We start from the raw sequence: 19,232 nt of genomic DNA on the forward strand, positions 1-19,232 counted from the left end.
CTTGGCTCACTAGGCCAATGGCCTCAAAAAACTAGGGATCCCATTTGTTTTCTTCAGGCCAAAGAGAAGAGCCCATCACTGATTTGGAAGAATGCCCTGTCCCCGGGTAACAGCCGGCCTTCTGTAAAATGCAGGCCTGTCCACTGAATAGCCCACCCCACCCGCAAGGGGTCAAGCACCCATGAGTTGGGTCGCATCTCTGGTCGGTGTGTGAAGCACGAGGCCCTCACGCCTCCTCTAAGGCAGGAAGTGTCGGGCATGGCCGGCCAGGTGTCCTAGGCTTCCTTCTGCCGAGCCCGGGAGCGCGGGCTTCCCAGCACGTGGAGCCGCGGGGCTGCCCACACGCCCCTCCCGCCAGATGTAGTCCAGGCCCAGCCGGGCCCGCGCAGGGATCCCCAGCACGGCCACCTGACTGAGTGCAGGGCGTGCTGCGGCCCGCTGCTTGTACCTCCGCCGTCGGCGCTGTGACCAGAGGAAGGCGCCCGCCGTGCACAAGGGCCATGGAAGCGCACTGCGGCCATTATCCGCGGCGCCTCCTAGTGGGTCAATGGCAAATCCTTTTGGTTCTCGCGAGAGCTCCCCCTCAGTGGGGATTATATAATTTCCCTGAGGCGGGGATAGGGGTGCTGATGCCACCCTCCCTCAGAAAAAGTTACGTGCAGGCACATATGGAAGTGAGAGTTGTCTTTGGGGGGCATGGGGGGAAGGGGTACTGGCCCCCACTGCCCCCCCTACTTAGCTGGACAATGAGTCCTCTTATGCTAATGAGGTACTTACGTCACTTCCGCTCTTTCTCGGCCGCCATTTTGGCTAGGGCAGGTTCGGGGAGTCGCTCCGAAGCGCTTGTATTGTCTGCCGAGGGGAGACGCGGGATCAGCCCCCTCCCCCGCCCGTTGCCGCCGCCGCCTCCGCCGGCCCGGTCTCCCCTCCGCCGCCCGCCGGGATCCATGAACTGAACTCCCGCCCCCCCCGGCCGCCGCCATCTTGTGCCCCCTCCCCCTCCCGCAGGCAGCGCTAAGGGGGATTTTGGCGTCTCCTCAGACACAGCTCCCTCTCTCGGTCCCCGCTGCTGAGGAGCGAAAGGAGCGCGGCCGCCGCCGCCGCCGCCCGCCTGCCCGCGCCGGTGAAGCCGCCTCTCCCACACCCTCCGTCTCCTCCCTCCGCCCCTCCTTTGTCTGCACCGCTCGACGACGCTGCCGCCGCCGCCGCCCGCGCGGGGACTGGAGGGATCCGCTCGCGCCGCCGCCGCCGCCCGCCGCTCTGCTGCGCCCGCCGCGCCCCCCGGCAGCAGCCGCGGCCGCGGCGCGAGCCGGAGCCCACCGAGGCCGCCGAGCCGGAGCGCGACGAGGCCCCGGGCGCGCCCTCGCCGCCGCCAGCGCCGTGCCGCCGCCATCCGCCCGCCGCCGCCGCCGCCGCCGCCCGGCCCCCGAGCACGCCGGCCCCGCGCGCGCCTCGAGGCCGAGTCAAGGTAAGCCCGGCGGCCGCCGCGCGCGCGGACCCGCGGCCGCCCCGGCCCCCGGCCCCCGACCCTCGGCCCGCGCGGCTCCCGCCCGCCGGCCCCGCGGGCGCATTGTTGTTGGGACCGCACGCGCTCCCTTTGCGCACTCGGTGCCGACGGAGCGCCCGCCCCGGCGCGGACCGCTACCCGGGCTCTGCTCCGGGGTCCGGGCGCCTCCTCCTGCAGCCCGACCCCTCTTCCCCGCCCCGCGAGCCCGCGGAGGCCGGCAGCCGCCCCGGCCGCCAGAGCTTTTGCCGCTAGTGGCATCTCCCTCCACCCCGCCCCCAGCGAGAACCGAGCTGCTCCCATCCTTGGCACCAATCCCTCTCTCCCGACCCCCACCCCAAACGAGCCCCCCACGCACACCCCCAATCCCTGGGACGAGCCTTCTGCCGGGTCTCCCCACCTTTAGCTGGGGGAGGGGGGACAGGTTGGGGGGGCGGGGAGCATGCAGGGCACGAAGTGAAAGTCTTTGCCTCCCCTGTGCGGTCCTTCCTCCCCAACATGCCAGCTCCTTTCTATCCTGACCGCGGAGTCCTCCACTACCCCCTTTTCTCAATCGCAGCTGCCTGGTCAGCACGACCCCTTGCGAGCATTCTGAGCCCCAACTTTGCAATAAGATGGTGAGAAATGGAAGTCCAGAAAGCTGCGAGTTTGGTTTGGGTTTTTTGGTTTTTTAGTGCAATGAATGGGAATAGTTCTTTGAGCACCCATTTATTCACATCTTCTCTTCCTCTGGACTGCCTCCCTGCCCTCCCCTCCCCCCCAAATCTGGATGCCTGTCTGCTGGAAAAGGCGCGATTACCTCTCTTCCTCTTCTGCCCAAGTCCAAGCGCTAAGACCTAATATTCTTTTCAGCCACACACATACCACACTGAGTCTTCTTGATGTTCTTGCATTCCCCCGTTCCTCTGGACAGTTCTTGCCATAACCCCATTTCTCAGACAAAGGCTTAGGAGGGAAAAAGAACCAAACTGTTTCCTGTGTTTGCCATTTTAATGCTGTCCATCCCCACAGACCCAAGCCCTTTCCCTCATGCTTCTTGTGCCAATGTCTTGAACCTTCAAAACGAAAGGGAAAAAAAAAATCTCCTGGGTAGCTTGATAGAGTTTCTTTATAAATCTGCATTGTTGCTTCTGGTTTATGGCCATGAAGAAAATACCAGCCCCCACCCAAAATGCACCGCAGCCAAGTCGGCTAAAGGCGATGAGTGTTGGAGTCAGTAGGGGGCGCATTCCCTGCACTGGGTAAGGCTGCAGAGGGGGGAAGGGCCCCAGAGCTAGAGCAGGATGAGCTTCACAGCGCCTTCTACAGACCATGGGAAAATGGACCCAGCAAGACACTCTGACACTCTTAGTTGGTGAGCTGACAGCAACATGGTGAAGGATCAAGTGAGTCAAGAGCAGTGATTTTATTTCTATTAAAGAATCCACCCTGCAGTTTAGAAGTTTTCTCTTTTGACTTTTTCAAAGTGTTGACCCTTAGACAATCCACATTTGTTCTTGACGAATCACCTTGCCACATCTTGGTACACAGATTCCCCCTTCTCTGGAATTCTTCCGCCTTAAGCTTTGAATGTGTCACCATATCTTTCCAAGGTCAGATGGTAAAGGGAAAAGTTCAAAACCTGAGAGTAACAGGTTTGGGGGAGTATTGTTGATTTCATTCCTTCTTCATGGCCCCATGTCTTTTCAACTCTTTGAGAGTTCAAAATCCTTGAGGGATGTTAGATTTTAGTGGGGGAGTAATTTTCATAAGCATGTAGATGGGTGTCATGATTTGCAAAGCTTTGTTGGTAAACGTCAAGCCCATGTTGAGTTCTCCACTGTTAAACTCAACTGAGTTGATTGTAAAATTTTGCTTCTTTCCAACTTTGGACTTGAAATTGCCATTCATTATCCCAGTAGCCAACCGCCTTTGCAAAAGTGTTGACACCAGTCTTCTGTGAGCACCCACCTTCTTAGGGTGTGTTGATTTCTGTAGATTTTACTCCTCTTGTTATTTCCATAGGTGTGAGATGCACAATGCGAAACCTAGGCCCCAGCTTTTGCACCATGATGCACAGGGTTGTACTTTTTGTACTGAACTGATAGGTGGCCTAGTGGTTATGCCCTGTCCTACCATTTTGAGGATCTGGACTCCGTTCCTGCCTTGCTCTTTGGACCACATTGTCAATTCACACCGGTGGGTATATTCATTTTGGAGGGTGGGAACTGCAGCAACAGGGAAGCCAGAGATTTCTTCCTCTTTGGTCACCACCAAAGCCAACACTTCCAAATTTCAGCCTAGCCACATTCCTCAAGGAACCAGTTAGAGCTGGTTGGTTAGAGCTGGTTGCTGACATGGGTTCTGAACAGAGAAATGACTTGTGGCTTGTTTAAGAGAAAATTTTAAAGTTGCTAATATTGTTTTAATGATTTTCATTCTGCACTCTTGTGTATAAAGTACCTTAAGTTTTCAATTACTGTTATTTTGATGACCCAATCTCAAGAGTTGCTGAGCTTTTAGAAACCGTAAAGATTCTCTGATCAGAACAGGCCTTTCCATGAACATGTACTTGCTACCAAAGATTGGCAGTGTTTATTGACACTCGGGGTACTTTTAAGACCTTGATACAAGTGTTTTATAAAGATTCACCAAGGTAAATCTTTGGGAAAATAAATGTTGTAGTCTTTGAAACATATTTAACCAGTTGATGCTTAAGGGAGAATTTGCATTGGACATTTGCTACCAAGTAACATTTTGGTGAGTGAAAAGGAGGCAGCTTGGTTCAGGTATTCCATTAGAGACTTAACTATAATTGCTTTTATAATTTGTTTAGTAATTAGAAGAATCAGATATATAATCTAAATGGTATTACTTGTAATTTTTAAATACTGTTTAGTATTTGTTAAGTAGATAAAATTTTGACCTGAATTTGTGTTTGATATAGAGTTGTACAACTTTTTAAATGACTAATTTGAATAAAGTTTCTTCTTTGAGGGTTATGTTGGAGGTGAAGTTTGTGAAGGTGTTTCTGTTTGATTGAGTAAATTACGCATAAGATACAATGTTAACTGATGTCCTTAGTGGTAATAGCCATTTTCCCCCTACAGGAAAACTTGCTGTGAGCTCTTAAAAAGCATAAATTCTGCAATTTCAAAGGTTTCCTGATTTTGGCGTTCAAAAAAAAAGGTGAAACAGTTGGCCTTGAAGGGCTGAAATTTAGGTAAACTGTGAGGGTTTATTAAAAAGCCTCAATTAACTAGAGGGTGGGGAATGGGTATTCTATTTAATTGAACTTTAGGTAAATATTCCTTTGTCTTTGGCCCATTTTGAAAATTTCCTAACACTGCCTTACTAGAGACTGCTTTACTTTGAACTTTCTTTGGTTTTTGGTTCTTAAAGTCTCTGTGTAGGAAATAGAGGAAGTTGGACTGAATCTCTAAAGATCCTTGGTCCTCCTTATTCTGAAAGTCATTGGTTTTAAACATACCTGTTATGAATTTGTTTTACTTCAGTTTGTCTTTTTTCCCTTAAACCGGAGTGCAGGAAAAGTTATAATACTGTTTATATTAAGAATAGAATGCCACCAAGTTGGATAGATTAAATGGCAAGTAAGTTCTAGATTATTATTATTTTGATGACCCCGTCTCAAGAGTTGCTAAGCTTCTAAAAACCTGAAACATTCTCTGATCAGAACAAACCTTTCCATGAATGTGTACTTGTTTGCAAATAATCAATAGGCTTTTATCAAATAAAAATGGCTTTTGATTTTATTAGTGACATACACTCCTACATGTGTTTATTATTTGTATTTGATTGCTAGAAGTATAATTACATTAGGTGCATTATATATTGAAGTGTAACTACTGGTAAGTTTTAGAAAATATTAAAAGTAGTTTTTAGTATTTAAGTAGCAATCTGGTGGTTAATGTACACATTCTGACTGCACATTTAATTGTGAAAAATACAGTTTAATAAGGAAGATAGGGCTGTTCTGTTATAAAGGAACAAGTAGGGATCCCTCCTTGGGTAGGGGAAAAATAAAAAGAAAACTTGAGAATTTATTCTGAAAGTAGTATTTTTTCTTTTGAGAACCATGCATAAATAACAAAATGCATAAGTTGTCGTAGACCTTGGCAGATTGATTTTCTTAATAGATGGGTGGATATATACACACACACACACACACATTATACTTTTTTAGTGTTGAAATGATATATACAAATAAAATACAGATAAAAGGTCCGAATATCAGACGTAATGTTTAAAAACAATATATTTAAGTGCACAGGGGGAGAAAATCAATTAAATGTCAGGGTGTTTTTTTTTTGTTTGTTTGTTTTTTTAATCTGTTTAAATCTTAAACTTTTCTTTTAATGTGAAAATACAAAAATTTAATTCTTGTTTTATAAGATTAGAAACTAATTCATAGCTTACATCAAGATGCTCAAGTACTGTTATGTAATAAACTACTTGTTCAACCTAGACTTCCAAAGGACTTTCACTTTTAAAAAACCTCATAGAGTCTGTTATATCTTCAGAAGGTGAAATATTTTCCATGAGTGTAATTTTCATTTATTTGCCTAAGAGGCATGAACATGAAGAGAAATGTTACTCACTGTGTATTAATTATAATTAAATTCACAGACCTTGATGTGTTGCTAGCATCATGTAAACTTAGAAAGGTTTTCCTCCCCTGGTTCTATAAGAACTTGCGGCGTTAAGTCTGGAGTGAATGCCAGGTTTTGCTGATGTGCATCTCTGTTGGTTACACGGTTTGTGTTGTTAGTTTGGAAACTTGGTGTTTGAACCTGGTGTGAGCCAAACCCCACACTAATTAAGTGAATTGATATTTTGAACGTCGAGGCTGTTTCTTGTTTACACATTGGCACCTTCCACCTGGATTGCTGAGTGGCCACCGCTCCACGTGACTGTATTTTTCTGTTTGTTTGCCTGATTCAGTTCATTGGAAAGTGAGGGGATGGAGGATAGGGTTCCCTCAGTCTCTTAGGGTCTCAGTACCCCTTATACCTTTGTTTTGATCACAACCTGTCTTTGATAATCTGCCAGTTGAGGGGTCGGTGGAAATGAGAATTCATCCTCTGCTTCACTGGAAGGAGAAGGCTCTCTGTATATTAGCAGGCTTCTCAAACTGGGAGATACATATCTCTCTCTCACCTTGATTATGTAGGGATATGCTTGTATACAGGAAGTCACAGGTAAAATGTGAGCCAGCTATGTAAAGTGAGTTTTGATGAGGGGGTGCACATTTGTGTTCTAATAAGTGTAAAATGCAGAATTCTTTTCACTGTTACAGTCCTCAGTTACAATTTCTCTCCTTGTATGTGTTCCTGTCCTCTGTCTTCAGATGCAGTCACAGGCCTCCTTGGTTTTATTGATCCCTAGCTTAGTTCCAAGACAGCAGCTAGAGAAATCTTGATTATCTCAAGAATTTTAGCAGTGTTCCAGAAATAAAGGCTTGAAAATTAAGGAGAAGAGCATGAAAGACTTTGAATAGAATTACCAGGGGAAGACCGCCCTGAACGTATGCCACAGTATAAGACTGCGTTGTAGCTAAAAACACGCACGGAATCTGTAAGAGACTCCTGCGTGGACCATCTCTTAGAATTAAAAGCAAATCCTTCCACATCCTAATTGCTTCTCCAGTAAGGGTGTAGATTGTAATTGAGTCTCTTAGCTTTGAGCTGTTTGTATGTCATTTCACATATGATTTGGTCAAAGCCTTTAATATTGGTATCATTTTCTTAGCACTTTATAAACCATTCTCAATTCTCTGAGGACTGTCCTTGTTTCACAAGTAGGGAAATCAAGGCACTGCGGTGTGCAGCAGTGAAGTGAGCTTTGGAATGTGTCCGGCCCGGCTCCCAGGCCTGTGTTTGGAGCACAGGCTTTTATAGTGCCCCTGTGAGCTGTTGGGCTAATGAGGGCCCAGATGAGTGCTTCGTAACTCCATAGTGATGTTGTGTGTTTGGATGTCAGCTAACACCCAAGGATCCCAGGTAGGCCGTGCAGTTAAAGCATCTGGCTGTACACTAGCTTCTTGATGAGTGAGAGTTGTGCCAGTGGTAGTTGAAGAAGTAGCAACTGTGTGAGGTTTGAAGTTGCCTGTATAAGGATCTGAAAGGAAAGTTTGTTTATGGTCTGTTGCTCTTCCCAGTGTTTTGTTTTAGGACAGTCTTGTTCCTTCTCTCCTCTGAGCAGTAATTTTTGCTTAGACAGATAATTGCTGTCTTTTGCCCTTCTGCCTTTTCTGTCTTTTTCTGAACCCTCTATGCTCCCGTTTAAGAGCTTATGGAAACTTGAGCTTCCCTTGAAAATTTGTAAGGCTTTCCTTTTCTGGTGGGAGCTGGCAACAATTGAGGACCTGTATGAGTGGTCTCTTGAAACCTAATGAATCTGAAGAAACCTCTATCTAGAGGAAATGTGGTGGGATTTATTAAAATTTACATATTGTACATTTTAAGTCAGCAATTAATTCTTGCTCTGGTGAAGAAGACGAAGCGAGACTCGCTGTGTTCAAATGCAGGGAGTGCTTAAGAATCCTGGTTTGAGATCAGAAAAATAAAGCTTTTGTGGAAAGTGTAAGGATTGAGTCATCAAGTGGCAAAACCTGCTGTAAGAATAATGCTTTTGCTAAGCCTTGACTGTAGGAGATAGCTTAAGGTAATTCAAGAAAATTATGTATTTTGTTATTCAAGAATAGTAAGAAAAACATGTCCCATTACTATGGGGAAATTATTTTGACTAGTTTTGATAGAGCATGGAAAACTTACTAAGGAATTGAAAATAACTTACTTTCTATCTTAGGCTATTGAATGCACATTTATAAATGGACACATCTGGATGTCCTCTTAGACCTGCCTGTGAATTCATTTGATTTCCCTCTGTCACATCTCTGAAACCTGGTTGTCCATTGACAGCAAGCCGTTCCAAGGCTGTGCAGTTCCACGTAGGCGGTGTAGTGCTGGAGTCACTCACCACGGTGTGTCCCTGCCTTGCTGGGGCGCCTATTAAAATGGAGGAAATGTGGAAATGCTTCCCATCTCACACCCTCCCTGAAGCTAGATTGGGATGTAAGACATGTTCTTAGTCATTTTCTCTAGGGTTCTTGTCTGAAATCTGAATACTCAAAAGTGACAGTTTCTAGTTGTAGGCACTAGTCTTTTTGCCTGAAAGCCTTTTAACAGGAGTAACCCAAATTTTATATTATAAGTACACATGTACTTTATAAGCAAATTCTAGATCACACCTTTGTATTTCTGAGTCACCTAGGTTTATTTTGGGTACTTGTGGATGCTCTATTGCATTAACTATTATAAGGGCCACAGAACTTGTGAAGTTAATATGCGAACTCTAACATAAATGGCTCACAGTGATGTATAGAAACACTAATCTGTGTAAGTATAAATGCACATTATAATGCATTCAGGAACATGTATGGCAACCACATCTGATTCTCAGTTATAACAATAGTCTGTGCTTTTTAAAAGACTATATCCTGGTATGAACTCATAATTTGCAAAGGTATTGCTGTAGCTTCTGATCTAGTTTAAGGTAATAACTGCTCTAAGCATTAATTGGCTTCATCTTGATTCTTCTGACATTTGAACAGTGAAATGGTGTTATACTGGTTATGGCCTAGGAAACAGACCTCCAGAGGTTAAGTAACATTTTTAGAGTCACAAACCTAGTAAGCCGCAGAGCAAGGATTTAAACAGATCTCTAGATCTGTCGAGCTCTAGAGCTGTACTTTTCACTATGTTGTACCGTCTTTTCTAGCAGGGCAAGAAAAGTACTTGTACTATGTCGCCCTACTTATTGTATTACAGAAGTTTAAAGGTATGAAGGGCAGAGATTTTTTACACGTGGCTGATAGGAAGCTGAATTTTTGTCCGTAAAACCAATATAGTCTTGCTGGAAAACAAATTTTGAGGTCGGCTGTAGTTTTACGCTTCAGCTTTTTACCTCTGTCCTTCTGCTATCACTTCTGTATATTGTTACCTTACACCTAAGGCTTTGGCTGTTTGCAGACTGTCCAGATGGAGCAGGCAGCTCTGCAGTGTGTGCGCTCCCTCAGATCTCAGAAGCTCAGGGAGCAGCCGTGCAGTAAATGCAGGTTTTTCTCTGAACACGGTGGCCACAGTGCAGGAGTTTCTTCCACCCTCTCCTGACCACCCCTGCCGAGAATGAACTGTCCCTCTTAGCCTCAGAACGTTTAATCTGTGACGCATCTGAACGCATTTCTTTTTTCCATATACGTATGTGTGTGTGTGTGTGTGTGCATATAGGGAGTCAGCTCTGTAAGCCCTTTGTAGACAGGGACTATTGGTTCATTCTGCGCTTACTGAGTACATGCCATGTGCCAGCCACTGACGAGCGTGTTGAAACTTTGTGAGTCACAATGTGATTATAGTTTTGGTGACTGACAATGCGGTGAACTAGGTGGTTTACTTCCCGTTAGATTCTGGTTCAGTACGGATGAACCACACCAACACTAAAGGAAACAGTACTTGTTTAAGCTGTTAAATTTTTCAGCATTCTGTTACATTTGGAAAGGCTTCCTGTTTTGTTTTTCCTAGGGCCTCTCCTTTTGTCCAGTTCTATCCTGTAACTGTTTGAAAGAAACTTACGGTGATTTGAAAGTTTAATACATGAAAATTATGTGAAAATTTCTGTACTGCTTGCTGCTACCTGCTGTAGAATCATTTCAATTTTTTGCAAAATAAAAATATAATTGAACTTCTCATTAAAGTAACCCTACCTGGGTTAAACTGTTGGTTAAGACAGAGTGAATTTTACAATCTTGGACAAAAGTGATATAGTCCTCTGTTCCTGGTCTCTTGGAGTGAAGCAGTTTTGCCAGGAAAGTGAACTCTCTACTAAGGTTTATCTTTTTAAGTACTTAACAGTTTGGAGGCCATTCATGTATTACCAGAGAAGCGCTCATTTAATATAGTCCAAAATGGTCTAGAAATTTGTAAAGGCCTTCAGAGTTCTTTTATTACATCCAGGACTTGCTCTAAAGGATCTATCCTGTTCAAAGGAAACTTTAAACAGTCTTAACAGATACTTAATAACAGCCTTATCTGCTTCTGTATTCACTACTTTTGTCTTGTATTTTTCTGATAGTCACTTTTTTTTTTAACTTGAATTGTGGTAAAATATACAGGACATAAAATCGATGCATCACGTTAACCAGCCACTTTCAAGTGTACAGTTCTGTGCCGTTAAGTACACTCAGATTATTGTGCAGCAGTTACCACCATCCATCTCCAGAACTTTTACATCTTGCAAAGTGCAAACTCTGTCCCTGTTAAACAGTAAATCCTCACTCTCCCCTCCCTGCCAGTCCTCGGCAGCCACCTTCTACTTTCTATCTCTGTGAATTTCACTACTCTTGGTGTCTCAAGTGAGTGGAATCATGGAATATTTGTCTTTTGTGACAGGTTTATTTTGCTTAGCATAATATCTTTGAGGTTTTTCCAGGTTTCCAGTAGCTACTTTTTAAAAAATAAAAAGTGAAATGAATAATTTTCAATCCAGCATATCCAAAGTATTGTCATTTCAACATGCAGTCTATTTTTGGAAGGTTATTTATGAGATACTTTGCATTTTTTTTCATACTAAGCATTGGAAATCTCAAATATATGTTATGCTTAAAAGCAAATCTAGATGGGTAAAGAAGATATATTAATTGCCAAAAAGTGCATGGAAAGCTGCTCAACATCGCTAATCTTTAGGGAAAAGCAAATTTAAATTATGATGAAAGTAATAACCTCACACCCATTAAGATGCTTACTGTCAAAAAGAGAAAAACAAGTGTTGGTGAGGAGGTGAAGAAATTGGAACCTGTACACTTGGGAGTGTAAATGGCAGAGCCACAGGGTTACCACGTGATGTAGCAACACACACGTTTGTCTGTGAGAGCTGCTTGTACACCCATGTTCCCAGCAGTGTTATTCAGAGTAGCTGAAAGAGCAAGTGTCCACCAGCAGGTGAATGGATAAATGTGATGCCTACATAGCATGGAATGTTGTCCAGCCTGAAAGGGAAAGAAAATCTGATGTGATGCTACAGCTGGGTAAACCTTACAGGCATTTATGCTGAGTAGAATAAGTAGTCACAAAAGGACAGGTATTTATTATTCCACTTCTGTGAAGTACTTCGAGTGGTCAGAATCATAGAGGCCACCAGCGTGGTGGTTGCCAGGTGCATATGGGAGGGGAGAGATGGAGCGTTGCTCTTTGATGCAGATGGAGTTTCGGTTCTGCAAGGTGAAGGAGTTGTGGAGATGGATAGTGGTGATGGTAGTGTGGCGGAAGTTTAAAGCATCTCAGCTCAGTTCAGACTAGCCTCATTTTAAGTGCATAGGAGCCATGTGTGGCTAGTATCTGCTATATTGGAATGCATAATTCTTAAAAATTAATTTAGAAAATTTTCAAGCAATATGGGTTTTCTTGCTGTGTGAGTAAATGCTGAATAAAATACATTGATTCCCTTTTTTTGTGTGTGTGTTGTTGTTGTTTTAAGAAAAATTATGCATGCATAAAATCTGGAAGGATAAGTATACCCCAGTATTTACTGTTGTCTTGTCTTTGGGTAAAATTATTTGTGTTCGTCACCTTATCTACATTTTGTAATCTTAGGCCTGTTAACAGCTTAAAATATTTTTTGTATTTCATACAGTTCACCCATTTAAAGTATATGATTCAGTGTTTTCTAGTATATTCAGAGTTGTGCAGCTATCACCACAATTAATTTTTAAATATTTTCTTCACCCCACCAAGACCCTAGTTAGTACCCAGTAGCAGGCACCTTCTATTCCCTCCCTGCCCCCACAACTCCTCCAACCTTAGGCAACTTTAATCTCCTGTCTCTGAGATTTGCCTTTTCTAGATACTTCATGTAAATGGAATCATACAATAAGTGGCCATTTGTGACTTTTCATTTGGCATGGTATTTTTAGGGTTCATTGTATTGAGCATATATCAGCATTTCACTCCTTTTTATGGCTAAATCATATCCCATTGTATCGATATTACCACATTTTACTTAACCATTTATCAGTTGATGGAGATTTGGGTTGATTCTCCTTCTTGGATATTACGAATAATGTGGAGAACATGTGTGTGCAAGCTTTTGCCTGGACATGTGTTTTCATTTCTCAGTTGCCTTTGTAACAGTAATGAACAGGATTTGGCAGGGGAAAGGAACCTGAGCTTTAGAGGCAGTTGAGAGCAGACTAGTCCCCCGCCTGCCCTTGCCCTTAGAGAAAGAAAAAAGATGGCTAAAGCCTCTGCTTTTTCTAGGCAGTTCTCAGAACACTCTTTGAGCATGATAATGGTTAACTGGTTCATTATCATAAGGGAGACCTAGAATATACATCTGGCTTTTTAAAAGCTATTTTATTTAAGGATTCTAAGATTGTGGTTCTCATTTTGCAAGATGCTGCCATTACAACTTGGATAGAAAGCTGTCTCTCAGATGTGACCATCTAGTAACTGTCGGCATCCATAGTGATGTTCAAAGCACTGTAGGGCAAGTGGTCTCAGTCAGAGCTGAGTTCATGTCTCACTTCTTTGAAGGTAATGGGACCATCTGATCTGAGATGTATGTATGCATTCTTAATCTTATATCTCTGTTTGAGCTGGTTTGACTGAATTATTTATGGTTATTTCATCCTTGGATATTAAAGTCTTGACACTTTCAGATGTGTGTATATCATAGGCATTGTTTACTTTTAATTAATGTCAGTGATCAGAGCTTCCTCTGCATGGATAATAGGAAGAACACTGCATCCTAGGTCTGAAGATGACCTTGAGACCCAGCTCTGTGAGTGACACGCTCGTTGCCCTTAAGCCGGGTGCTTCTCAGTTGCTTCTCTGTAAAACAAGAAGAGTTTAGATTAAGTAAAACCCTAGATTCTTCTCAGTGATTCAGAGTGCTGCATTTTCATAATTGATTTCAGTTGATACTATGATTTGAAATATGAATCTTAATCTTTTGTCCTTCTTAAGGCCTGTATGTCCATGCCCCTTCAATGAGAAGATGCCTAAAGATTGTTGATAGTTATTTCTTTTGTAACCAGACACGTATTCAGAATAGAGTATCTTTTTCTCATCAGCTAAACCAGCTAATGCTGAAAACGATGGCACATGATGCCAAAATGAAAAAGGCTGTTTGTAGTCGTGTGTGTGAAGTGAATGCAGCCAATACAGATGCACCTTTTAGGAGCATTAGTTTAAAAATCATATTGAGAACTATGGAAGCATTGTCCCTCTTGGCCTGATCATGTCACGCCTGAAGTAACCATGTTTTAACAGGGCACCAGAGATTGGCCAGCTGGAGCCCATTTGCTGGGGACTGGCTGAGGTGAGGAGGGAAGGAGCTGTGAGAAGCACTGAGCGTGGGAGCTTGGAGAGGGGGCTCCTGGGAGGGGAGCTGGGAGGGGTGAACACCTGGAAAGGCTGTTGGGCAGCTCAGTGTTTAGACTTACGCAGCTGAACCGAGAGTCGTGGGCTGCTTTCACAGCGTGTCGAGTAAACTCATGAACACAACTGTTCCGCGCGGGACAAGCTGCCTGGTGGGGTTTGTGCTTCGCTCACACTAAGCAGTCAGGCAGACAGTCTCTTAGAGCAGAGCTGTGTGTGGGAGAGAGTCACACACTGTTTATAGAGAGGGGACAGAAGTGTCCCTGTGATAAAACATTTCTGTACAGGATGCTGTATCTAGAGAATACAGACATTTTGCCTTGCATAAATACAGTCTACCTACCAGAGAAATAGTTAGGAAAACTTAGTTATAAGGGGTTTAATAACTGATTTGGTTAAAAACTTGAAAATGTTTCTTTAATTGGGTTTCTTTTATTATCAAACTGAAAGAATAGTGGGAAAAATTCAGTTAGTAGTTAAGAACAGAAGAAAAATTAGTTACATTTCCTATTTGCTTCTTGTCTTTATTAACAGTGTTCTAATATGATTATCCTAAGCAACGTAATTGATGTTTAGTATTTAAATTTACCTTTGGTGCAAGTGTATCTTCATTGGCGAAGTAGTTTCTTTTTCTGATCCCTCTGGGCTTTCCAAATTCCTTGGCACTACTGAACATTTTCTGGTGAAAAGGAGACTGAACTTTCTTTTATGCTGCACAGTTTTATCCACTAATCCAGAGTAGCATTCTATTCCTGGATAGTCAGTTACTTGTTTTGTGGTGTTTGAGATTGAGGAAGAGAGGAAAAGGAGGAGACCCAGCTGCCTTTTATGTGAAGAGCCTGTGGCATCTGGAAGGTCTTTTGCCCACAGTTATAGGAAATTGAAAGATAAGCTGCTTCTGTTCGGGTCTGTGTTTTAGGAAAAGATTGAGTGGGGTGATTGCTTCCAGACTGGATGTAGGCTCTACACTCCCGATGTGTTCACTCATCAGAGGGTTGTTCTAGAAAGGCTTTACAAGGTTCATTTCCTTAAAATACAAATGTATAAACCTTTTTACATCTGGCTTAATTTAAATGTAGGGCTAGTGACAACCTGAAAAGCATGTAAGGTGTCTGTGTTCACCACTTGGGATCCCAGAATAGTCAGGAAAGATAAACACTTAATTGGTTATAAAAAGAAAGTGTTTTATAGTGACCACACTTTTACTCAGTGAGTGATATTTATAGTATTAAATATGTTGCTGAGGGGTGACAGAAATATGGAAATGAAGTTTTCCTTCTGCCTGAGTAGTTTTTAACTTAACAGGTCCAAAATGTTTCCACAAAGACATCACACACATATTTTTAAGTGCCATCATGGGTAGCAGTGGAGTACCTGATGCTTTAATTCTCTTCCTGTTTCTCTTCAAATGCCTACGCCTCTTAGAAAAGAGCATAACTTTAAATATTATTTAGTTAGATCAGTGGTTTAAAGAAATTTCAAATACTGACTTAAAAACCCCAGTTTGGGTTATATAAATACTTGTACCAACATTAAGTGGAATATTGTTTTAAGTATTTAGGATCTGAATTTCTTACATATTAATTTGGGTTGATGATGTACCAGAACTGAAATTGTTTATACTGTAGTATATTTGAATGTAGTATATATTGTAGTATGTATTTGAATGTCTTCCTGATTTTTTTTATTGACTTAGAATATATCGCTGCCTTTTTTTTTTTTCTTCACTAGTAATGGCATCATTTCTGGCCTTTGATTCTCCCCAACTCCTTACCAAAAAGATGTTTCCAGAGAGGTGTTTTTTTTTTTGTTTTTGTTTTTAACAGCTTTAATGTAGAAATATTTAGAAAACAGAGGAGTATAAACTGTGTCCTAATTCTTAAGCTTACTGTGGGCTTCCTGTAACTGTATTCTGATAAGACTGTAATTTTATTCAGGGGAGATTTTCAGTAAACCACTGGAATTCTGCTCTAGCTATCAGATTTAATGCTTTGGGTGACCTTGGCATAAATTTGCATATTGAGCTTAGTTTAGACAAGTTACTGTTTCAATGAGAGACTTGGAGAACTTTTCCTTCTTCCTCTTTCTATCAACCTGAGCCCCTCTCTCCATTTTTTATCCTTTTCATATTTCAAGTAAGATTTCTTTTTTTTTCTTTCTTTTTTTTTAATTTGGCGCCCTGGATCTTGGTTGCAGCACACAGAATCTTTGATCTTAGTTGTGGCATGTGGGATCTAGTTCCCTGACCAGGAATCGAACCCAGGCTCTCCGCATTGGGAGTGAGGAGTCTTAGCCACTGGACCACCGGGGAAGTCCCCAAGTAAGATTTCTTTAAAAACAAGGATTTCATCTCTTTAAGGTCAGGTGGGGGCAGTGGAAACCACTGGTTTAGACTAAGCAACTTATGTTCAGGTTTTACCAAAAACCTGGTCTGGTCTGCCTCTCAATAGTGTTAGAAATGCTTTTCTCCATGAAAATTGTAGGTTTGCATTCACTAGTATAACTGATATAGTACTTGTCATTCTAGCGTATGTTCAGATTTCACTTCCTACATAAAGTATCAGAGTTATGCCTGCAGGTGCTGGAAACCAGGACACACTACTGTATTTACTTCTGTATTTGCTGGCCTCTTAAATTAGCACCATATATTTTTATTAGCAACTTGAAACATGTAAGAATGCACATAAAAATATGAAGAATTTGTATACTGGAAAATGCTGTACTAGATCCATACTTGCAGTTATTTAAAATATAATCTGTAGAAGTTTGATTTGGAGGTTGTTTTTTTTTTCTTTCCTGACTCAATTATGTATGGCTAGTCAAAGGTTTCGGAGAAGGCAGTGGCGCCCCACTCCAGTACTCTTGCCTGGAAGATCCCATGGAAGGACGAGCCTGGTGGGCTGCAGTCCATGAGGTCGCTAAGAGTCGGACACAACTGAGCGACTTCACTTTCACTTTTCACTTTCATGCATTGGAGAAGGAAATGGCAACCCATTCCAGTGTTCTTGCCTGGAGAATCCCAGGGACGAGGGAGCCTGGTGGGCTGCCGTCTATGGGGTCACACAGAGTCAGACATGACAGAAGCGACTTAGCAGCAGCAGCAGCAGCAGACAAAGGTTTAATATTGGGTTTCATGGGGGTTCTTTTTGTTTTGTTTTTACTTTGATGGTGCAATTATAAATGCTTTTCTTCTAAAAACAGGGACAAAATGATGCTGTCCTTGATATGGTGTCTTTGCTGAGGGACTGCAGTGTACAGACAAGCCCTGCTGTCTGTTGGTCCTACACATCTTGCCTTCAGCCTCCTGAACTAGCACTGTCGTCTGTTGGGCTCCTCTCCGTGTTCTTGGCCCAGATGAGCCTGAGTGCAGCCCCTGACAAGGTTTAAGCCTCCTGGCAGAGCTCGTTTCTGAAACGATGGTTATTGTGTTTGTCAGTTAATGACCTCTTTGCCTAAATAAAGTTCACAGTCATTGATGTGTCATGATCCTTCTGTCAAGATTTGACCTGTAGATACTTTCTCGTGAGGCAGGCTCTTTCTGCTTTTACTTACCTCTTTGTAGTTGGTGTGAAGGAGTATTTTTGCTTTTGAGATAAGAGGTTCATGCATTTGATCAGTCTTATGTATAGTTAGAATTCATATGGTTTTAAATCATCTGTACCCTATGGCCTCAGATCACATATTTTCATTTCAATCATCTGACTCTTGCTTTCTGAGGAAGGAGTTATTTCTGAGAGGGAATATGGCCGGGATTATTAGTAAAACTTTAGTGTTTTGGCCCTAATCAGTAGGTGTGGGTATACTTTGCAGAGATTGATAAGAAGGAATATGGCTGAAATATTCAGTAGTGAATTTAAATCATTCTCAAAAATTGAAGATTTAAGTGTAGTTCATCAGATGGCATATGCTTAACCAAAATTCACTTCAGTTAATAAAAGACTTAGTAATGTTAACTCCATTATTAATGAGTTTGAACTTTTCCCAAAATCTTTTAGCATTTACCAGGTGTTTTACTCTTCCTATAAAGTGTTTTTGTTTTTAATTAATGAAACCAGGGCCCGATGCCTCTTTCAGAATAATTGTATCTTCCTGACAAATTGCTACTACTCCCAGTTCACGAATGTAATTATTTTGCATAAAATTCCCAATCTTCCCTCTTACTTACTTCCTCTTCTGTTTCCCACTACCAAAACTTTTGGTTGCAAGCACCATGAACTAAAACTTAAGCAAAAGTGATGATGTGCTTGTACTTGTTTATGAAAAGTTTGGGGGAGGAATGGTGAAATCAAGAGGACTGTCTTTCGGGCACAGCTGGATTGAGGATCTAGCAGCAGCAGCAGCAGCGGGAAAGTTTTCTGTTCTGTGCTTTTCTCATGCTCACTGTTAGCCCTGTTTGGGGCACATGTCAAAGTCTGTACTTTATCAGAATCTTAAGAGAGAGAACACTAATTGGTTAACCAGAGTCATATACTCTCTGCTCTGGCGGTTCCAAGAGGAAGCTGGACAGGGAGGGGAACGAGTGTCTCCTTTACTCCAGTGACCCAGTGCCTGCTGTATACCCGAGAAGCAAGATGGGCTGTTGAAGGGGAAGAACTGTATCCTGTTCAGCTCTCTATATTTAGCACATTAATGGATAAAGTGCTCCAAATGATTGATGAACCGATGAACAGTGGTTTCATTCTATTAAATTGGATATTTTCCCCTTTATGCTGTGAGCCCAGAAGTGTATGGTTTGGCTAAAGGAAGCTTTCCTTAGTATTCGGATAGTGGTGCTGACCTGCTGAAAGTGGCCATTCTGATAGCCAAGGAGGCTCATGAGAATGGTTAGCCACTTGGGGGCAAATCTGGAGAGCATGCCCATCCCTCTGTACTCCTTTCAGTGCCCACCTCTAGACAGTTTGATGTTATCGTAAGACACCTTCCTCCCTAAGAACAATGATGGTGAATATTTTCAGGTCTGTTCAGAAGTGAGGAGTTCCCCTTAACCTCAGGCAGTCAACTGCCTATTTACTCTGTCCTTCTCCCTTCCCAGTTAAGAACAGAATAAATAGGAAGGTGTGGGCCCTTTGATTCAGTTTCTGATTCAAAAGGCTTTTAAGGGGTGAAGCAGAGGCCAGTGTCTTTTAAATGTTTTTAAACAAGAATCAAATAGATAACATCAATGAACCCCAAAGGAAGCTGTTGATTTGAAGTTGTTTCTTAACAGCAAGCAATGAGCTGGGAAAAAAATAAAAAAACATAGGGCCCTTGAGTTCTTTTTCTAATCACCCATAATAATTCTAACATTAGCTGATAGA

The 19,232-nt window shown here is 42.7% G+C and overlaps 1 protein-coding gene across 6 annotated transcripts in view; it reads left to right on the forward strand.

Moving 5' to 3' along the window:
• The first annotated feature begins 1,332 nt into the window (after positions 1–1,332).
• The window catches only part of ADNP (activity dependent neuroprotector homeobox), a 30,002-nt gene continuing 12,102 nt past the window's right edge, over positions 1,333–19,232 (forward strand). The window contains exons 1-2 of one of the 6 annotated variants that reach the window (XM_086331350.1): positions 1,394–1,468; positions 3,509–3,682. The gene's annotated coding sequence lies outside the window, so the exon portion shown is untranslated. Of the gene's footprint in view, positions 1,469–3,508; positions 3,683–4,593; positions 4,707–16,131; positions 16,256–19,232 lie in introns of those variants that run through there. The other 5 variants (XM_086331351.1, XM_086331353.1, XM_086331354.1 and 2 more) reach the window with 5 other exon arrangements.

The sequence above is a fragment of the Bos grunniens genome, chromosome 13 (assembly GCF_055505025.1).
Source record: "Bos grunniens cultivar Pamir isolate PY7600 chromosome 13, Bosgru_T2T1.0, whole genome shotgun sequence".
In the NCBI taxonomy this organism is placed as follows: domain Eukaryota; kingdom Metazoa; phylum Chordata; class Mammalia; order Artiodactyla; family Bovidae; genus Bos; species Bos grunniens.